A 21,856-nucleotide genomic window follows, 5' to 3' on the forward strand; every position below is an offset into this window, starting at 1 on the left:
GACTGGGAACTGATTAAAAGATAGAAGAGAGCAGATCTAAATGGTAAATTTTCCAAATTAAGAAAAGTGAATAGTGGAGTACCCTAGGGATCTGTTCTGTGACCACTGCTTTTTAATATATTTATAAACGACCTGGAAATGAAAAGAACAAATGAGGTGGTCAAATTTGCTGATGACACACAATTATTCAAAGTTGTTAAATCACAAGAGGATTGTGAGAAATTGCAAAAGAACTTTGCAAAATTAGGAGACTGGGCATGCAAATGACAAATGAAATTTAATGTGAACAAATGCAAAGTAATGCTCTTAGGGAAGAGTAACCCAAATTATAACTACACAATGTAAGGTTCCACATTAGGAGTCACCATTCAGGAAAAGGATCTAAATGTCATCGTTGATAATACGTTGAAACAGGGGCATCAGTTTCTCTGGGCACATGGGCCCATGCCCTGAGTCTCCTAGTTAGTTCCCCTGACTCAGCAGCCACTATAAAAAAAAATGCCAGTTTTCTCCTCTGACTCACCATGTACTGCACAAAGAGGCTTAGAGGATCTTGGAGGTACTAGGAGCTGCAGTACCTCCTAGATCCTCTAAGCCTCTTCCTGCAACCCCTGCAGTGGAATATAAAAGCTGTTTGAACTGTGGGGCTCTAGTAGCTCTGTGCAGTTCAAGCAGCTGATGTTTGAACCTTGCAGGATTCCGTAGTTACAAGAGCTCCCCCTTGGTCCGACAACTTCCATTTCTACCACGGGGACTGCAGGAAATTAGGAGGAACTGCAGTTGTAACTGGTTATCCGTGCTGACTGTAAGTTTAAGAGCAGGGACTGAGAAAATGGTTTGGGAGCGGACAAGAGCAAGACAAACAGTTGATTAGCAACCCCAGTTTTGGAGCCCAATATAGGATGTAATATTTCCCCCATTGACTTCAATGGCAAATGAAAAACGATCAAACTAAAACATTAATCTTATTTTGCTTTATGTTTTGAAAATAAAGAAACTAATTGCGGTCCCCATGAAATCAATTTTGAAACTAAACAATTTTTTTTCTCTACAGGGAAATTTTTTTTTCCATTTTTTATTTATTTACTTTTGTTGTTGGCTTCTTACATTTTTATTCATTTCAGAAAATAGTGTGTACTATTTTTCAAAATGAACGAATCCCCAAAACACTGGGATTGTGGGGGGTGATTGTTCATTCCATTGAAGGTAAAACAAACTAAAACAAAATTGTCCCACTTTTGGTTTGGCTTAGCATTTGTTGAAAATAAATGCACATCCCTACTTGCTTTCCATTCCCCTTTGCTCACTCTCTCTTTTTCCAATTCCCTTGTTTGATCTCTCTCTCTCTCAACCTTCCCTTGCTGTCTCTCTTCCCATTCCCCTTTGATCACACTCCCATCCTTGTTCACTCACTAGCCCCTTCACCAATTGCTCACTCTCTTTTCCAATGTGCCTCTCACCGTGCACTGCCAACTCGCACCTGTGCATGATTCTCCGTGCCCAAAGATATCAATGATCATCATATGAATAGCAGGGGCTGGAAGGGGAGCCGTGTGGAGCCATGAGATGGCAGCTGAATGGGGATGCAGCACTTCCTCTCTCTTCCTATAGAACAGCTTTCTAGTAAGAAAAGTGCAGGGATGGGAAAAGGGTTGCATCTTAGTCACTGATAGGCCACAATCCAGTATATACAGGGCTGCAACCCCGAGTTAGAGGCTATCAAGATGCATGGTCCTCAGATGTGAAAGTGATAGTAGGGGTAGGTTAGAAAATATTGATGTGTGAATATCAGAAGTGGAAACAGAAATATAGATTTTGATGTGAACTAAAGACCATAAGGCCAATCTAATCTGCCCATCCTCACATCTGTGTCCAACATGGTTAATGAGTAACCTTAGCACTTGAAGTGAAGTGGTTAAAGCTAGCAATTATTGTTCATCTTTAATTAAAGGGGGGGGGGGGGGTCAGGTTAGAGAATATTATTGTGTAAGTTTCAGCATTTGGTCTGGTAGAAGAGCAGAGGAGAGCAGCAGGCTGAGAACAAGAGACAGCAGTGTTCAAGAACCCCAGTGAGGCTCCTTTTCTCACTTTATCCCCCATTACCTCAGGTACAGCATGGATTGTAAGCTCTCATGGGCAGGAAAATAACTGCATTACCTGAATTGTAACTTGAGCTTGGACCTGGAACAGGTAAGTAATTAAATCTAAAATGCAATACAAGGTGGAGTATTGATTGGTGTGTGGTTTTATTTTAGAGGTGGGGATAGTGGAAGGGGGTCTGGTTAGAGCAGGGGGGTAATAACCCTTGGCACTCTGCTGCTCCTTGAATGCTGGTACTTTAATCATTTTCAACGTCCGCAGTCTGGCTGTGCTAATCTTATGATGACTTTCCTGTGACTTTTATTTCCCCTCCCTCACATGTAGGCGTGACATGCTAACATCTCCGTAGGAGATAGTGGGTTATGGGGGACATTGCCGACACCTGGATTAGTAAATATTAGTGAGTGCATGATTCTCAGAAGTGGGGTTGGTAGGTGAGAATTCAAAAAGGTGGGTAATAAATCTGAATAATAAAAGTACCTGTGCTTGATTCTAATGGCTACTGAAGACATAGTTATATCATGTACAAGGCCATTCAGGTGCCTTCTCTCTGTACTAGTAGAGTATTTTCTCAAACATGGAAGCTGACTAGAGCAAGTAGAATAAGCCACCCATCTACACACAACAGGAAAAGCTCCTTTTTTTTGTTTGTTTCTAAATATTTAGAGGTGAATTTTCAAAGCTATTTAAGTGCATAAAACCCTGTACATAAATGGATTATTGAAAACGGCCCAGACGGTTGTGCAGGTAAAACTATATGCGCAGAAGCGCTCTGGGCGCACCAAAAAGAGGAATGCTGGAGGTGGGGGGGCAGAGAAACTAAGCTCGTACTTTCACTTTTCAAAAACACGCGCGTAAATCTACCTGCACGCGCTTACACCTGCTCAAGATCGGCCGCCAATCTTTGCATGTACGTGGGCACTGGTGGTTCTGCGCACACCCTGGAATTTTCAAAGCGGACTTATGCTCACAAGACCGCTTTAACAGTTCAGGCTAAGGTCTGCAGGTGGTACTTGTATAGCTCTACACAGGCCTTTGAAAATTACCCTCTTAATACGATTAGTAAAGAGAGATGTACCTGATAGTTGAGAAAATGTCATGTGTTCAGCTTACAGGGTGTGTGGTGATAGCATCCATTTTGCCACGTGCTTGCCTTGTGATTTAATAAGAGACAATATACACTACTTGGACATACGGTAGGGAAATGGTTTATTAGCCACGGTAGGGAAATGGTTTATTAGCTCTGGCAAAGCATTACTATGCTTAGTATTTTGTGTTATTTTTCTGTAAACGCCAAAGCAGGTCCTAAGACGAAGTGTTATTGGCAAGGCAGTAAATTGTATTCCCATGCTTGATGATGTATGTTTCTTCTGTACTGACTAAGCGAAGTGCAGTGGTCAAACTGGATTTCCCAAACCACAAATAAAGTCCAATATGTTTTTCTTTGGTTATAATGCTTTGCTCATATTTCTGCTGCTATGGGAGCAGGGGAAGGGGGGTCAGGAGTGAGTTCAGAAGTGCAGAAATGAGACGGAGAGATTTAATTGCTTAGAAAATGCTGTAATTCTTCCCAAGTTATGTGGGTTCTCTTTATTTAATGACCATTTTTTAACCGGAAAAGTTTTCCATGGTCTGTGACTCGGTTCTAGTAACTAATATGTCTCTCTCTGCCTAAAACCAGCCAGCCAATTTACATATTCCATGGCTCATAGCAGGTGCATCTTTTAAAAGTATGTTCCATGAGTACATTGCTGCTTTGTGTTCAAATAAATAATTTTTAAAAGCCTGGGGTACATATATTTCAGGCAGTTATATCTAGAAGTGCCCAATTGCTACACTAGATTCTCACTCATTCCCTCATAGCCCTTTCCAGAAACGCATATTTCTGTCCCTTGCACTCCTGCCCTCTAGTGTAATGGATAAAAACTGCACCTAGTTCTTCCATAATTTTCTGTCTGTGAGTAAGTGTGGCAGTGTAGGATCAATACAGGATACGGTTATGTGTATCATTTGCAGGAAAAAAAGAAACAAATTTAATTTTGGTTTAAGGGGAGGCTAGTACTGGTCTGGGGAGTCCATCCTCTACTCCTAGCAGAGGCAGCAAAGGGGAAGATCGTCCTCCAAACTAATACCCGCGCCCCCTTGCCCCCAGCGAGTTGGCAGACCAGCAGCTCTCCCTCACATGCCAGTGACAAGCCATTATAGAGCATATGGGGCGGTGTTCCACATCATTGTCCCAAGGGGGAAAGGCAGACAGCATTAAAAGCAGTGACATGGTACAGTGGGGAAATGATTTCCCTGGATGGACCAGGTGGGACTTAAGCAGCTGCTGCACTTTTTAGCCCCCCCCCCAGTTACAAAGAGTGTCTGACAGGACAGTATTTGTTAGGTGAGCAAGCTCCAGCCTGTACACGCAGCGCCATACCTGGATGCAGGTGCAGCAGGCCAAGACACAAGGGAGTAGCATCCGTTTCACTAGTAGTGCCATGTGGACCAGCCCGAATGGTGCGCGTGTCCACCGCTCCCTGCCAGTACGCTGGTGGCAGCTGGGTGAGGCAGGGTCAGGCCCGTCAGACCACCACTGCTGGTGATGCAGAGCCACACTTCAGCCCATACTGTAGCAGCAGCAAGGGCGATGATGGAGATCTGGCGGCTAGGCTGGAAACACATGACCTTTCCCAATTTCAGGGTTATAGATGGTGGCAGGATCATGATCAGGGAACAACAGGGGGGTCCGATGCTTTCCTCATCGACAGCATGACGCAGTAAAGGATGAGTGGGGGCTAGGGGGCCAAGAAGGGTGACAGTTTTTTTTTGTCTAATAGGAACTGTTAGAGATGTGCAGGAAAGGAGCGGAGCATTTTAACCAGAGTACGAAGGATGAGCAGCAGCTCCAGGAGAAGCAGGAAGCAATGTTCAGGGCCCCCACAGAAGGAGGTTAGCGGGGGCAGGGAAAGACCCTGGCAGCTTTTTTTTGGGGGGGAAGATTTGGAGAGACCTCAGAGAGCACTGATCCAGCAACAGAGTTTTTTTTATTTTTTTTAATTTTGGCAGTGTTCCTTACAAAAGAAAAACAAAATGTAGTTTGTTTTTTGTTTTTTTTTATTTTGTTCCATTTTTATAATGAAATAGGAAATGTTGATTGTACATCCCTAGCTGGTGGGTTTAGGAGTGATCATATTAATCTAACACTGCAGCAGTTACACTGGCTCCCTGTTGAGAGCCGTCTTAAATTTAAAATCCTTTGTTTGACTTTTAAATGTCTCCGCAGAGGGGAGCCCAAATATTTAGCTGCTAGTCTGACCTTTACATTCCTACTAGGCAGTCTAGATTTTCTCAATAAAATCTGCTGGTGCTGCCGCCTTTATCAACTGTGTGCCTGGCATCTATAAGATCAGCCATTTAAGGCTGCCCCGGCCTCATGGAATGCTATTCCAGAAGACTTGAGAGAGAGGTTTAGGAAGCAGGTCAAAAGTTGGCTATTTCTTTTCATTTTCTCAAGTGTCTGGATAATGGCCTTAAGCTTTTAATGCAGCAAGTATATGCTGTTCTGTATGGAAGGGGGGAATTTTTTTTTTTCTTTGGCTATTTGTGTTTATTATTGTATATGTATTTTCTGTATCTTACCTTGATATCTTTTGGTTAAAGGGTAGTAAATAAAATGTCACTTGGGATGTTGGTGGCTCTTTGCTTGCTGCCTTCCTCTGCGCCTGTGCTTTGGGGTTTTTAACACCGGGGCTCATGCGGCTTTGTTCCTCTGTTGGTACCTTGCAATATTTTTGCCTCCATTCCTACTGCTTTGGCTTTTACTCAATACTTTGGGTGTAAGGATTAATTACACATGACACAAGTGATCTAGCATTCCTGATCTAATTAACTGTGCCGTCTGTCTGAATCCTCCGAGCATATTGCACAGACCTTACCCTTTTTATCTGTTATGCTTTCATGCCCACTAGGACTCGTTCTTCAAAGTTATTTTCAAATTCCCTTACAGTACCTATGTTTATTGGTATCTTCTGGTATATGAGTTTGCCCAAAACGTCATTTAGAATCAAGCCTCTGAATACCTAAAGTGCAATTTCGCTTGAGCAGGCAACATAAGAATAATAATGACAATCATGCTGATACCAGTAATAAGCTGATCCTTTCCATACCTTCTGCATCTCTCACGGTCCATTGAGGTCTTCATATCACGGTACTTGCTGTGTCATTCTACTGTCTTTGCTGTGGGGGTTTTTGATGCCACTCCCTCTTGCCGCCTTGCCGTGAAATCAGTGTCTTTGGGTGTTGCCTATGCTTTGCTCTTGGCATTGGTGCCTGGGGCTTTTCGTGCCACTATTATTGTGCCCTTTGTCCCTATTTTGGTACGTTGAGGTGTTCTTGTCACTGTTGGTGCTGCTTTGCCCCTCTCATGGTGCCTTGGGATGTTTCTGCCACTGTTGGTGCTGGTTTTGCCCTTCTCCTGGGGTCTTGTGGTGTTCCTGCCCCTATATGGACTGTTTTGCCCCTTGTGGTGTTCCTGTCACTGTTGTTGCCCTTTTCCCCTCTTTCGGTGCCTTGGACAATTCACGCCATTGTCTGTGCTTTGGAGTGCTCTTCCCTCTGCGTCTGATGCTTCCCTGCAAGTTTCATTAATCTTGGGGAGATAACCCCAGTGTTATAGTCCAAAACAGGATGATTTGCTGCTCTCATTGATTTTTAATGGAAATGAATTAAATGACTTAACAAAATAAATTAATTATCTTGGGAACCAAAAGGAATAAAACAAATTTAAAATAGCAAATGAACCAAAATAACAAACCAACCTGAAGATTTTTTTTTCCATGCATATTTCTAATTAGCAGTATTGGTCAAAACAAGCCAAACTCTGTCTAGCATTCAAAGGACCACTCTCCCACCACTTTCTGCCAGCTTTCACCAGCTGGCAGTGTGTGCTGCATGCCCGCCATGTCTCTGTCCTTCCAGCACACCCCTAAGTGTAATCAAGAAGTTTAATGATAGCATTTCTCTATCCATTTCCAATGGAAACGCTGATTAAAAGGCTCCTGCTTGCAATTTACTCCATCATTTCAAAAGCATTGAAAGATAAAGGATTCCCGTAAGCCACACATAGGGAGCTCAGCAAAATAATCAATCAATTAAAGCAATTGCCTTTTATTGTAGAAGCAGCAGCCTCTCCTTAAAGGAACTACAGCTGTTGATCGATGGGAAACTCACTTTCACAGACAGGTCCTCCACAGCCGCTATTTCATTTCTATGTATCAGAGGCTCTGCACATCTGTTTTCTTCTTTTTTTTCTTTTTCTTACTCCCACCTACCTTCCTATGATGACTGAGCTCATCTTGTTGGATGAGGACTAGAAGCAATACTTGCTCCAAAGTTGGCCTGTTTAGCCTTCTCCTAATTAGAGTATACACTCCTGGTATACAATAAATCCCTTCCCTTTCCTTCCTGTGAGTCTCTGTCCCATCCTCGTCTCTCCCCGTATCACCCCATCTACTCACCACACTTCTTCCAATGAAAATCCTTACAACTTGTAGGATGGGATCTACCAATCACTGTTACTCCTCATGCTTGTAGGGTAATCAGTTAGCTTATATTAAGAAAATTGTCCTTCAGTTTGGTTAAAAAGAATGAATATATTTGTTCTGTTCTGCCAATAAAATCCATTCAATCTAATGGATTTCATTTGGACTTTACGCATTCATTTTTAATATCATGCTCTAAAATATCTTTGAAAATAGGATCTGAAAGTTGAGCCATCCAACTTTGATAGCAGTGAGATGAGCTCAGTTACCAAAATCCTTTCCTCGAATGTCTATTGGACACAGAATGGGCTTTGCTATTGCCCTCTTTACCATACAAATGTTCATTGCCTGGTGGGATGGATTCCATCGCAGATGGGATCCATTAGTAACTGCTGCCTTCTTTACAGATGGGGCAATCCAGCTTTCAGAATCTTGTGTATCAAGAACACAATCCCAGGAGCCTAATAAATTAGGATTTGTTAAAATTTCCTTTGATTATGGTTCATATTGGGGAAATGGATACTCGGACACACATAATAGGTACAAATAGGGATATGCAATCATTTGTAACAAGTGTTTTTCATAATGAAAACGTCTATTTTCGATTTGTTCTGAACTAGTTTGTTAGAAGGGGTGACATGGAGGAACTGAGTTGTGGAAGTGCTACTCTCGGTTGGGTCATCCCTATCGTAAATATTCTGGAGGAAAAGTTAAAAAGGGAATAATAGAAGTATTGCAGTTTGTGGAATCTTTGCTGCAGCAGTTGCAAGTGAAACTGAAATCTGACACAAAACAATACTTGCATATTTACTACACTTTGTGATCCATGGATGAAAGAAAGTCTTGCCCTCCAGTCCCTGCATCTCACATACATGAAGGAGATCCTGGCAGCTAGGATGCATGAACAGGAGCATAAGAGCAGAGGCATAGTGGGGAAGCTGGAAAAAGTGGCCCCAGAGTAGTGACCACCTCATCTCCATAGGCCAAAGCCATGTTGCTCCCGAAGAACCATCTCTTCTGACACAGGAAACAGCTAAAGCAGCTGTCAAGAAAGATCCTTGCCCTCCACAGCAAAGGAAACCCCAGCAGAAATTTCTGGGACACTATCTAATAAGAATCCATTGAGGACATATTGGGCACATGGCCTGATGACCAAGGTGGCTTAGCATTATCTTTTCTGCCCACCAGCCAACAAGCAACAAGCCTTGCGAACATGTTTTCTCAAAGGCATTAGACATTGTGAGTCCTCATTGTTCAAGGCTGGTGCCAGAATTGATAGAAAAGCTTTTCCTTTTGAAAATTAATCTGCCTTTATGGGGCTTTCCAAAATTTCTGTGAGTGACACGATGACTGAAAGCACCATAGAAGTCTTACTGCCACTCTGTCTAGCTACTGTCTTATTTATTTACTTACAGGCATAGGAAGGAAGGGGCTAAGCCAGAAGGAAGTGCCTATGCAGGGTTGAGGAGGCTTCTATCTGAGGTGACTGTTCTGAGCTCTGAGAGAAGCAACTGACTGTGGAACCAGTGAGTCTCCTAGAGAATGGGATTGGGAAAGGGAGGGGGCTGCTGCAGAATGGGGAAGGTTTAGCAGCAAACAGGAACTTTACACCAGGATGCAGCAGTGCTGGACTGGGGGCACTCACTGTGTGAGCACATAAGCAGCAGTACAACAGTAGCATGTCAGAAAGAGTGTCTGTGTCAGAGAGAGTGAGAGACACACACAAAGATTGTATCTTTCTCTCTGACACAGATACACACTCTGTCAGGCCGATGCAATATTGGCGCGCGTTAAACGGGTGCTCATGATTGAGCGCCTGTTCCATTAACACATGCTGTTCTACCTGTCCCGGAATCCCAATTTAATATTTAAATTGGGTGCCGCGATAAAAAGGAGGCACTAGGGGAACTTGCACACCCCTAGCGCCTCCTCAGCAGCAGGTGCCTGGGAGAGGTGGCTGTCAGCCGGTTAGGAAAAGGGACACTCAATTATTCACACTTCTTGCACACGCAGTATTTAAAAAAAATTCCTGAGCAAAGAACATTCACATGTACACAATACACATCAGTTACACTAAATAAAACAGAACGCAAGATAAAATACATTTCTGAGGAAAACCCTCCTAAAAAGCCTTGCTTTCACATCTTTACGAAACTTCAAGTAATCTTGACAATTGTCAACTCTGAGGGCAAACCATGCCACAGTTTCGGACAGAAAAAGGTAAACACAGTCTCCCATGTGGGCACCAATCGTGGCTCCTGCTAGGATGAATATTAAGTGCCAGTACGGCTAACAGGTGCCAGCACTAGCATTCATGTATTCACTTCAGGGTCAGTGAATCAGCCAGGACCCACTCTTAGGGCACTGGCTCCTTCCCTGTCACTGAGCTCTGAACTGGATTGGGCCCTTCTCTGACAGTGAAGCCCCATTGAGCTTCCAGTGCAATTTTGGGGGGATGGGGGAGGGGATTGTTACCACTTGGCCTGTATTACCTTTGTTGAAATATCTTGGGGGGGGGGGGGGTATGGGGGGCCACTTGGCCTGTGATATATTTTTATCCTGGGAGCCAAGAGGAGGGCCACTCAACATAACATGTGCTACATTTTTTTTTAGCCTGGGGGGGGGGGGGGGGGAGCCAGGAGAAAGGGCAGACTGGGGTGCTGCTGTCTTTTACTTTTTTTTTTTTTTTTCTTCCTATATTCAAAAGCCCAGTGAATGGCAGTGTTGCCTGAATAACTTATCCTGGGTAATTTTAGCCAAGTATGAGTGCCACTGAATATTTGGCTAGCTGGGTAACTTCATCCAGATAATTTCTCTACTCTCCAGGTTACTGAATATTGACCTTCCAGAGCATCGCGTTTTATTTTCTGTGCACAGTAACTCGATGCTTAAAAGAAATATGTCCTGGAAGTCATAGAATAGACACAGGTGCAATCCGTAGGTTCCATTTCACAAAATGACATCTAATATTTCAACTCCCCGCGTCCTCAGACGGATCCAAGCTGTATCGCTTTTTCAGTGCTGTGGCGATTTCATCATTTCTTAAGGTTCCTGGCACTTGCAGGGTGATTACAGCAGAGCAACTGACAACTTTTGGGACAGTAATTAAAGCTGCTATAGATTTTCTACTTAGGAGTGCCCTCCAGCTACTGACAACAGATGGGGACGGCAGAGGCTTAAAGGAGCAAAGATTCAGATGGAAAAGAGGTTAGAAGTAGAAGATTTTTTTTTTTTTTGCAGGTTACACTAGCGGCGATGACGGCATGAACATTATTCATTGGTCTGGCATTGTACAGTTTGAAAATTGCTCAGTCAGTGAATGCAGCAGGCTCCAGCACAGTCACAGCAGGGACGGGGAGAGGGGGGAGGTTCACCCTGGAGGATTGCTGCGTGCCGTACAAGGACAATGGCAAAAAAAAAAAAAAAAATCTGTCTTCGGCGCACAACTTGGCTGCTTTTGCATGTTTTCTTCCCCGTAAGTTAATTATAGCATGTAATTGACTAGTTTTTATTCCCTGTTCATTGGTTGTTAATGCATGAAATTTAGCCCCAAGCACCTCAGTCTGAAAATCCACACAGCCAGCAGAATTTGAGTACAAACTGCTACAGGTAAAAGAGAGGGAAGGAGATAGGGGAAGAGGAGAGGAGGAGAACGAAGCAGCCAGAGACAGAGCAAACAATTTACTTCTGCTGTTTCAGCTTTCTTGCATCTCAGTGTTAGAGACGCCTTTGGGATCTCCATTAGATGGCCCTACCCTAAGACATGAGGTTAGGAGTTAGGGATGTGCAGCCCCCATTTTTTTTATATTTGTTGTTTTTTTTCATTTTGGTGGGGGGGATTTCTCTTTTTTTTTTTTTTTTTTTACATTCGTTAGAAAACCTGGCTTCTGGGGGCCCTGGCAGGGGCTGAGGCCTACCTGTCCTGAGCCGGCCCGGTGCTGATGCCAACCTGCTGCTGCCTGCCCCGTACCAGCCTGGAGCAGGCCTGGGGCTTGGGGCTTGCTTTCTCTTCTTCCCCCGCCTTTTAAAATCCCACCCCAGCACCCACTTACCCTTTCCCGATCCTCCAGAAAGGGTGGGAGCAATGCCCAGTCGCTCCTACCCTGGACTCCGACACTTTTAAAAATGGCGCCACCCCTCCTAGTTAGGAGAGAAGCGTTTAGCGTTCCTTACAGCACCTCCTGTGAGGTCTGATGGAGCGGCGAGCTCCTGTCCGCTCAAAGACGGGCAGAGTGGGGGTTCAGCCAGGCATTTTTTATAGGAATTAGAAAGGATAAGATTGTATCTTTCTTTGCTTCCCAATCTCTGGTGAACCGGACATCAAGACCTTTTTGTTTCCAGAATAGGAAGGAGGCAGTTTCAATCTCGGTCCACACCCTGGCTAGTTGATTGCCTCAGAGTTTTTGCAGTTTGTTGAGGATTATTGGATTTAATTTTTTGATACTTTTCCCTGGATCTCCTGGTCTTGTCTCAAGAAAGGAAAATCCCCCTGCCTTTGGGAAGGATTAGGATGAGAGGAGCTTTTCTTGTTCCATCTCACACTCAGTGAATAAATGGAATGACTCTATTCTGGGTGATTGAGGATTTTTATGAAGATTTTTTTCCTTTGGCTTTGCGAATAAATTTGCAGCTGTTTCTCCTGCCCAAGAGTAGGGAAAGGAAAATAGTTTTTGCCCTATTGCCTTAGACATTTCATCCAAAAGATCTGCTACCTGGAGAGAGAAAGTGAGAATAAGCAGTTTTTTCTTCATCTGGAGATCCCCATTAGAGTCTCTGTGCTAGGAGGAAATTTAGGAGTTTGAAGAATCTGATGTACCTTGGGTATTGTGCTGGGAAGAGCCCTCCCCTCACACACACTTTGGACCCTGGAGGTCTATCCATCGCACTCTAATGGAGAATCCACACCCTGCGGCTGTTTGGACTGTACAGAGACTTAGCCCCAGGACTGATTGTGACCCCCTGCTTTCCTAGCTAATACTAGAAGTGTGATCACATCAAGATATCGTAAACGTTTTCCAGTCTGGATTCCACCTTCCATGCCACAGAGATAGCCCTTACCAAGGTATCTGGTGACTCCTCATGGCCAAGGCTGAGGGCCTTTACTCTGTATTTATCCTCAATGACCTAGACCTATTGCTGCTTTTGACACTATTAACTATCATCTGCTCCTTACCACCCAGATTTCACATGGACTTTGAGATTCAATTCTATCTTGGTTCTCCTGTTACACAAAGTGCATTAGGAGAGGTATCTTCTGATGGATCTTCTTCCACTACTATCCTTTTATTGGTTGGCATATCTCAAAGCTCAGCCCTGGGTCCTCTTCTCTCTCTGCACTCGGGGTAAGCTGATCTCCTCCCCTGGCTTCCAATATTATGTGCATGTGAATGACTTTCAGATCTACTTCTGTGCAAGTCTCAGCCTGCTTGTCCACCATTACTGCCTGGATGTTTCCATCATCACCTACAACTCAGCATAGCCAAAAAAGAACTTCTTAGTTTACCGTTCCCCTCCAAAGCCACTTCCCCATTCCCCCTTTCTCAATCTCTGTAAATAACAAGGCAATCTTCTGCCTTTCCCTTGGCCCACAACTTTGGTGTCCTCTGACTCCTCTCGTTCCTCCCCTCGCACATCCACAACATGGCCAAAAAGTACAGCCTCTCCAAAATCCATCCCTGTCTGTATGAAAATACCTCCAGAATCCTTACCTGCTTTCTCATCATCTCTCACTACTGCGCCTTGCTCTTCATGGGTCTGCTGCTGAACGATCTGTTCAAAACTCAGCAGCATGCTTTATCGTCTTCCGGTGCTACCATGATTTTGTAACCTGCCTATCCACTTCTGCATAATTAAACTGCTGCTTCTTGCCTTCACTTGCAGCATCACATTACCCCTCTCTCTCTGATTTCCCCGTGTGCCCCTCTTCCCAAACTTCGCTCAGTGGGTAAACGGAAGCTGCTCATCTGTATGCCCTTTTTCTCAATTGCTAAATCTCGACTCTGTGCCTTCCAGCTTGCTGCACCAAGCACCTGGAAAAGCCTTCCTGAACACGTATACCATGTGCCTTCTCTTGCCAGGTTTAAGGAAGAGTCCAGGGAGCATCCCATGACTTCCAGGAGAAAGCTACCTACACTCCTTTGAGGTGTTAACTTGCATCAAATAATGCAACTTGTGAATTTTAAGGCAAGCCATATTATTTGATTAGCATACTAAAGCCCTATTAATGAACTGATTTGCTTGCACTTGAATGCAAATCAACTTGTCTAAATAGTTGCGAGATGCCAGGTTTTTAAGTTACAGATAACGTGTGGAATTACAAATTCCATACATTAGTGCAGTAATGCGTTTTACCACAGTTTAGTAAATGACCCCCTTAGCCAGATATATTTACCCCCAAACCCCCTCTGAACACCCCTGAGTTATCACTCTAAGGGGCCAATGCAATACAGTGCGCTCACTTGGGTGCACTGTATAACCCGCACTCTGATGCGGGTTAAATAGGCACTAATCCACCCCCTAGTGCAACAGGGGGATTAGCGCCTATTTAACATGCATAGGATGCAAAGTGAATGCAATAGCACTCATCACATTCAAATGCATGTGAATGAGCCTATTGCTTTTTCACTCCACATGCAAAAAAAAAAGTTTGCGCTCAGCTATTAACGCCTGCCTGGAGCAGGCGTTAATAGCTGAGCGCAGGTAAAAGAAGTACAGAAAAGCAGTAAAAACTGCTTTTCTGTACTTATTTTCTTAAGCAAAAAAAAAAAAAAAAACCTCTGCAGATGGCCAAGTTATGAAGACCAACGCCAAGTTTACCGGCGTCGGTCTTCATAACTGGCAGCCGCAGTGGGGTCGCGTTAGCAAGGAGGCACTATGGTCGCGCAAGCGATCCTAGTGCCTCCTTGCTAGCGCAACCCCCTAATTTGGTTATAGCATGGCGCCCTCCCCCCCCTTGTGGGCGCCATGTGCGCGTTAGGAAAGCGGGCGCTGACTTTTCGGCGCCCTATTTCCTAGCTTTTTATTGCATCAGCCTCTAAGTAGTTAGCTGGCTGGCTAGCTACTTATCTGGATAACTCAGGGCTGGTGAAACCAGTGGGATTTTTGAAATCCTAGGATTTGTCCAGGTAAGTGCCGGTATGATTTAGAATCACTTCTTAATTATCTGTAAGTGTTTAAACTACTTTTAAGTTTGGTAAGCGGGACAGATGCAATCTTTCAGCCAAACAGATTGGTTTCATAAGCAATGGTACTTGGTCAGCTGTAGCAGTGAGCTGGCTAGTAGGAATGATGCATTCACTTCGTAATTTTGCATGACTTTGCAAGAGAATGTTAACACTTTATCAGGAAAGAGGAATCAATCCCGTTAATGGAGGGATTGAAAGGCAAGCACAAAAAGCTCATTGTATCTTTTACACATGCAGTTTCTGCTGCTTTCTTTGGCTGGTATTGTATTTTGAGGTTTCGTTTGACATTAATATTGTGAAGAATTGGGCTTGGATTATATATATAATTAAAATCTGAAAGTGGGAATTTGGTTCCTTTCTAAAATAAAGATTGAGAGCCTTATTCAATGAAGATTGTTTTTTGATAGGCAAAGAATGGAGGAAAGTCCTAGATGCCAATTGACTCCATACTATAACGAACACTTTTATGCAAGACCTGGGATTTTAAATGTTCGCATCAATAATTTATCCTCCTTACTCTTACAAAGATTTCCCTTTGCCTTCCTCTCTGACATGTGAGCCCCCTGTTTCCTACACTTGCCTCTAGCCTCCGATACATCCCCCCAAATACGAGACACAGCCTTGGTAAAAGCAATAGCGGGCGTTAGCATGTCTGAAAGGTCGTCCTTCCTCTGACTCCCCTCCTTCCCGGGAATGTGATCACTGGCAGTGACAGCAGCCTGGTAGCATGGGGGGCACAGTAAGCTGCACTCCGGGTGTGCGACTGCTCCCCTTCTCCCTTCTCTGATTTCTGTTTACACGGGGGGAAGAGCAGCAGAGGGGACAGGGTGCACATGCTCATCGCGTCTCCACCATGCTGGCCTGCCACTCCATTGTACGAGGCTCCCCAAAATGAAAGGGACCCTGAAGAAGAGGAGGGGCAGATGAAGAAGAATTTGGGAGATTGTAGGGGGAGATAGGGATGAGCTGTCATTTGAAACAACAGTTCCTATTGTGCTTGTTTCTGCTTTCCAAGCGAAAGAAAAATGAACAAAATGTTGATTTTTCTTTCATTTTGTATATTGCCACTTCCATAAAAAAAAAAAAAAGGCCAGCTGCCATTTAAAATAAAGTTCTCTCTTAAGGCCTTCCCCGCTGCACCCCCACAAGATGGCCTTCCACATCCCATGGGCCCCACAGTCTCTCTCTAGTCTTCCCCTTAGCATTATTTAAGCCAGTTCCCTTAAAACGAAACTATCCTCATGGGGGGAAAAAAAAGAAAACAAGAAAATGTTTTGCTGCACACCCTTAGGGAGAGAGGAAGAAAAACCCTCAGGAAATGGAAGAGAGAGAGGCAGAGGAATTTAAAAGTGAAGGAGATGACGAAGACCCTGGTCGGTAGGAGAAGATGGAGAGGAATCTTAAGGGTATGGAAAATCCCTTAAGGGGAAACTTGGTGGGATTTTTCCCGGAAGGCCCCCCTAGTCTGGCTTTGCATTTCTCTGCTTTAAATTTAAAAACGTAAAGAAAAAAATTGTAATCACGCTTAAGACAAAGGGGCCGATGCAATAAAAGTGCGTCGAAAGCAGGCGCTCAGTGTTCAGTGCCCGGAGGAGGTGCTAGGGTCTTTGGCAGAAGAGGTCGGCTGTCAGTGGGTTGAGAAAATGGAAGCTGAATTTATCGCCGTCTGTTTTCCTAACTGGTGCACAGCCTCAGGTTCGGAGAATAGACGCTCACCTCGATATTAAGTTGGAGGATGTACAGAAAAGCAGTATTTTCTGCTTTTCTGTTCAACTTTTTGGGCTGCTGAGAAATTAAAGCCTGCTCTGAACGTAAAAATGTGTGAGTCCGGCGCACTATTTATTTTATTTATTTATTTGTTTGTTTGTTTGTTTTGCGTCTGGGGAGAATAGCTAATAGCTTCATCAACATGCATTTGATGTGATGAGCGCTATTAGTTTTGCTGCGTGTTGGACGCGCGTTGTGGACGCACTAATCCACTAATAACGTAAGGCCCCGTGGACGCACGTCCAAAATGCGCATCCAACCGGAGGTAAACCAGTGCACTCAGCTGAACGCACTGTATTGCATCGGCCTGTATATAAGGTAATACTTTAGCTCCTAATAAATATATATTCAATCATCCTAGCGTGCAATAGCCATACGTCGTCTTTGGATCTGTAGCCTTAGCTCTCACTGCCTTCTTGCATTATAAGAGTAAATGAGAGAGTTTCTTTTTCTAACTGCGTGTCAGCCACAATGCATTGATACAGGTGGGATTCCCTCTGAATTACTGGCCTATGTTGGTTTGCTGCTTAGCCCCCTTTGTCACATGTCCAGACCCAAGCAGCTTCTACTATTTTGCCTAGCTTAAACAGCGCACTCCAAACCTTATAGCAGCTGTCTGCAGAACTAACCCAGGAATTCACAGCTGGAAGTCCTGAAATTTTCCACAAGGGGAAAAGAAATTAAGGGGGGAGTTGGAGATTAATTTAAGGGAGATGGGAGATTGAGGAGATCTTGGAGGCAAGAGTAGATAAAAATGGGAGAGCGTGGGTAGAGAATATCCTGGAAGGATGAGAGGAGAAGAAAAAGCAGAAAGGAAGATGAGGGAGGGGTCCTGAACTACCTGTACCCTTCCTCCCCCCTCCCCCCACACCCTCTTTAAAATCCTACATCTGCCCATGTGTGCCATGTTTGATATTCAGTCATTTTTTTCTGCCTTCTGCCAAATTAAAAAAAATTGGGACACTTGTGCATCCTATGTTTGCTTAAACAGGACATAGAACTATTTCTTACAAAACCGAAGCATGCATAATGCAGGTATTTGTTATATAGCTCTATGGGATGTTACGTAGTAGTAGCAGCAGGCCATCCTACCAACCCATGTCTGTTCGCTGTCTGATTTTCTCCCTAGCCTGTAAGTGACATGTTTTACTACTTCCATCTCTCAACTGACAGTGTTTCTTCAACCCAGGCCCTCTCCTTTAAGTGTCCTTTTGGCCTATGGCCTAGTAGACTATAGTTTTTATGTTCTATTCTCTAGTAGATGTCCTTTTGTTATATATTATTTATTTATTTGTTTATTTTTACGGCTTATATTCCGCAATTCCAAAATCATTCAACATGGAATACATATATAATAAAACATTACGTGCCAGATTTTAAAAGCTCTATGCGCGTAAATCGCCTTACGCGCACCGGGCATATTTTATAAAGGCCCAGTGACGCGCGTAAAGCCCCCGGGACATGTAAAACTTGTAATAAATATATATGGAGGCCAAAATAAATGAAATTAGTTATCTAGATGGCTTAAAACAATGGCTGTACTACCAACTAAAACTCTTCCATAGGTAAAATAATTAAGAGGATGAAGTAACTGTAATTTAAAAAAGCTATTTTTGCTACTTTTTCCAATTTGTGTTTTAAATGAAAGTTGAGAATCCATTATCACCTCCAAGTTACATGCCTCATTTTCTATATTCACAACAATATTTCCAACTTTTATACTCTTAAGTCTTTTTATCTTTCTTAAAAATTGATGAATCGCTTAATATATAGAATAAGTGATGTACAAGAGAACAAATATAAAAAAGAAAAATCTTACACTACAATAAAACATTAAAACATGAATACAGACATCATATCATAGGTACTGCTTAGATCTTAGAAAGAAAACTACCTGGCAAAAATTAATAATCTTATTTAAACAAAAATGCTTTTAGGCGGGTCTTAAATGTTTTCAGGCTATCAGCCAAGGCTAGTACTTCAGACAGGGAGGTCCAGAAAATAGGAGCCACAACTGGGAAGGCACAATTCCTTGTTTTAGCAAGTTGAGCACCAACTAAGGTCCTCCCACAGAGGTGGGAGGACCTTAGTTGGTGCGAAGGGCAGTGGACATGTAACAATGCATTGCACCAGGGAGAGGCAGAAGACACGGTCCTCATCAACCAACTCCCCACACAAACCTTCGACATTTTCTCCGTCCCCAGATTAAAAAGAAAAGGAGGCGGCCTTTTACTCGCTGCCAAAAAAGAGCTAGGTCTATCATTACACTAATTTATCTCCTCACCTTCCTTAGAATTCTCAATTTTCAAATCCTCACAGTTACAAATAGGCCTTATTTACGCCCCCCCCTGGACGTCTCGAGGCAGACCCTTCTCCATTAATAGAATACATCGTGAAGCACATTAACACTGACTCTCCCACCATTCTGTTAGGAGACTTCAATCTCCATGTGGACTCCACTCCTCGCTCATCTAACTATGAATCCTTCCTCAGCTCCCTCAGCTGTATGGGATTCAAACAGCTCATCAACGAACCCACCCATAAAGCAGGACACACATTAGATCTTATCTTCAGCAACCAAAGCTTCACTCTAGCATCACACATCGACTGTCGGCCAATTCCTTGGTCAGACCACAAGCTTATTTTGACTTCCTTCCAATACCTACACTCAACTCCCTCGGTAAAACAGAAATCCACAATCCAATTCAGAAAGCTATGCAACCAGGAAACCCTCATCTCTCATTTATCCTCCGAGCTAACCCAAATAGACCTTTCAGATGCTGATACTGCCCTAACCTCTTGGATAAAAATCACAAACAAAGTGGCAAATGCAACCTGCCCTCTTACAACCAAAATCATCAGTGCCAACAATGACAAAAAAAACCATGGTTCACCCCACAATTAACATCTTTGAAACGTGATCTAAGAACAAAGGAACAGATCTGGCGAAGGAACCCCTCTTCATCCAATTTAGCAGTCTTTAAATCACTCATGCACAGATACAGGATCAACATTCTTCAGACAAAAAGAGACTTCTATACTCAGAAAATCAATCACTTCATCCACGACCCAAAAACTCTATTTTCCCTGGTCTCATCGCTCGCAAAACCACCTACCTCAACTATTCCAGACAACGAAGCGGCTTCTAAAGCTACCGACCTTGCCACATACTTCAAAAATAAAATAACAAATCTACTCGCCTTCCGTACAGGCAGCAATGCTCCAACCCAGCATCATACATGCCCTCCTGACCTGCTACTCAGCCCAAACCAGGCTCAACCATCCTCAGCCTCCTCGCAACAAACGGCCCGCTTAGAAGATTTTGAGCTTACTTCTTCCTTAGAGATAGAAAACCTGCTAAAGAAAATCAAGCCATCATCCCACCCTCTCGACGCAATTCCAGCTAACCTGCTCATAGCTTGCGCTAAAGATGTTGCTAAGCCTATCTCCCAGATCATCAACGCCTCGCTATCACAGGGCCTAGTCCCGGACCCCCTCAAACTTGCTATACACTGCCACAGCACATTCAAAATAAGACTCAAGACATGGCTATTCGGTCAAGCATTCCCATATCTTACTAAGTACTCCTTAGCTCCCACAGACTGTAGACACCAATAGCTAATCTCCCTCTCCATGGACTTGTTTCGCATTAATAGTTTGTAATGTTCTTGTTCCCAGTTATGTTATCCAAGTTGTTCTCTCCCTGTTCTCTGTAAGACACTTGCTGTCATTGTTTAATATTTATATCTGTTGCAATGTAAACCGGAGTGATAAGTAACTCTGTTACCTGAATTTCGGTATAGAAAAAGTTATAAATAAATAAATGAGACCAGTCTGACAACGGTGAAGTCAATCTTATAAAGAATCCGTTGGGTAATTGGCAACCAATGAAGGTCAATTAAGACTGATGTAATATGGTCCCTATGTTTATTTCCAGAAATCAAGTGGGAGGCTGCGTTCAGTAGTAACTGTAATGGCTTCACTGTAACCTCCGGGAGACCTGTGTAGATGGAATTGCAATAGTCAACTGGGGCAAAATATATGCCTGCACAACCGTCTGAAAGTCAGACTTATCCACTAGGTGTTTTAAGCCGCATAGGACTTGTAACTTAAAATCCACATTTTATGACTACCTTGACTTGAGGGTGAAAAGTTAGGGAACAGACTAGTAGTATGCTAATTTTTTTTTATATTACAGCATAAAGAAAATGTGGTGATAGTTACGTGTTGGATTTTCGAATGTGGTCTCTGAATAAGTGTAGACTGAGTTTTAGCAAGGGTCAGAGACAATTTATTGTAGAAGAGCCATTTCTGAATAGTTGATAAGCAAAAAATTACAAGCTCAACTGTGTCTGACTAGGACGAATGGATTCTTACAAAGAATTAAATGCCATCAGCGTAGAGTTTATATTTGTTGCAAAGGCTGGCAAGAATTTTAGAATAGGGGCTAGTAGAGAGTGCATTGTACAAATCAACTCCTTTTGTACCTTTGATCATTGAAATGCCAAAAAATCTTCAATGATGGGTACTTTCCTGTTCATACCTCCTACTATGTATGTAACTCCCCCAACCCCCACTCCGAGTTAAAAGTACCCCCTCTTACAGTGGGATTAATAGAGATTGACATATTGATGCCTATGTAAAGTCAGTCTCTCTCTCTCTCTCTCTCTCTTCAAACAGCAATACATGATAAAAACCGTTTCCTAGTAACATGCCTGTGGTGTATTAATCAGTGCACAAAGCGAAAAATAGTGCAGATGTGATAAATGTATCGCACCTTGAGGAAATTACTTATGTGATGTGGGAGCAGGGAAATTAACCTAACCACACCCCCTTTTTATCGCGGGTGCTATTTCTGCTATATTTTTAGCATTTTGATAAATCTAGGGGTTAGCTGGCTAGCAGTAAAGATTTAACATTAGCTGGCTAGGTTGCTCCCCCTACCTGATCCAACCACACCCCTGGGACCACCCAGAATATGAATGGTTGATTAACCATCCTCTTCTTGAATTAGAAAGAGTTAACTACTTGGATTAAATTCTCTTCACATATTGGTTAGGTTAAGACTTCAATTATATGGGCTCTGCGTTGGTGGACTAGTTGACCCTTTGTCCTTCTCCTAGGGAGCAGGAGGCTTACACTGCTTCCTCTGTCACTCCTCCTATGTAGCAGATCAGACTGCAGCTACATCTCTTTTCCACGCCTCTGTACTTGAGTCTTTGTTTCACTTTCTATAATCTCTAGGGGTCCTACTTTAAATACTAAAGAGACTTACAA

The 21,856-nt window shown here is 43.3% G+C and overlaps 1 long non-coding RNA gene across 1 annotated transcript in view; it reads left to right on the plus strand.

The window, feature by feature from the left end:
* Nucleotides 1-671: 671 nt before the first annotated feature.
* The window catches only part of LOC115100448, a 326,935-nt gene continuing 305,750 nt past the window's right edge, over nt 672-21,856 (plus strand). Inside the window, exons 1-2 of the long non-coding RNA XR_003859068.1 lie at nt 672-805; nt 2,109-2,190. This is a non-coding gene — a long non-coding RNA (uncharacterized LOC115100448). The remainder of the gene's footprint in view (nt 806-2,108; nt 2,191-21,856) is intronic.

Source organism: Rhinatrema bivittatum, chromosome 10 (genome assembly GCF_901001135.1).
Source record: "Rhinatrema bivittatum chromosome 10, aRhiBiv1.1, whole genome shotgun sequence".
In the NCBI taxonomy this organism is placed as follows: domain Eukaryota; kingdom Metazoa; phylum Chordata; class Amphibia; order Gymnophiona; family Rhinatrematidae; genus Rhinatrema; species Rhinatrema bivittatum.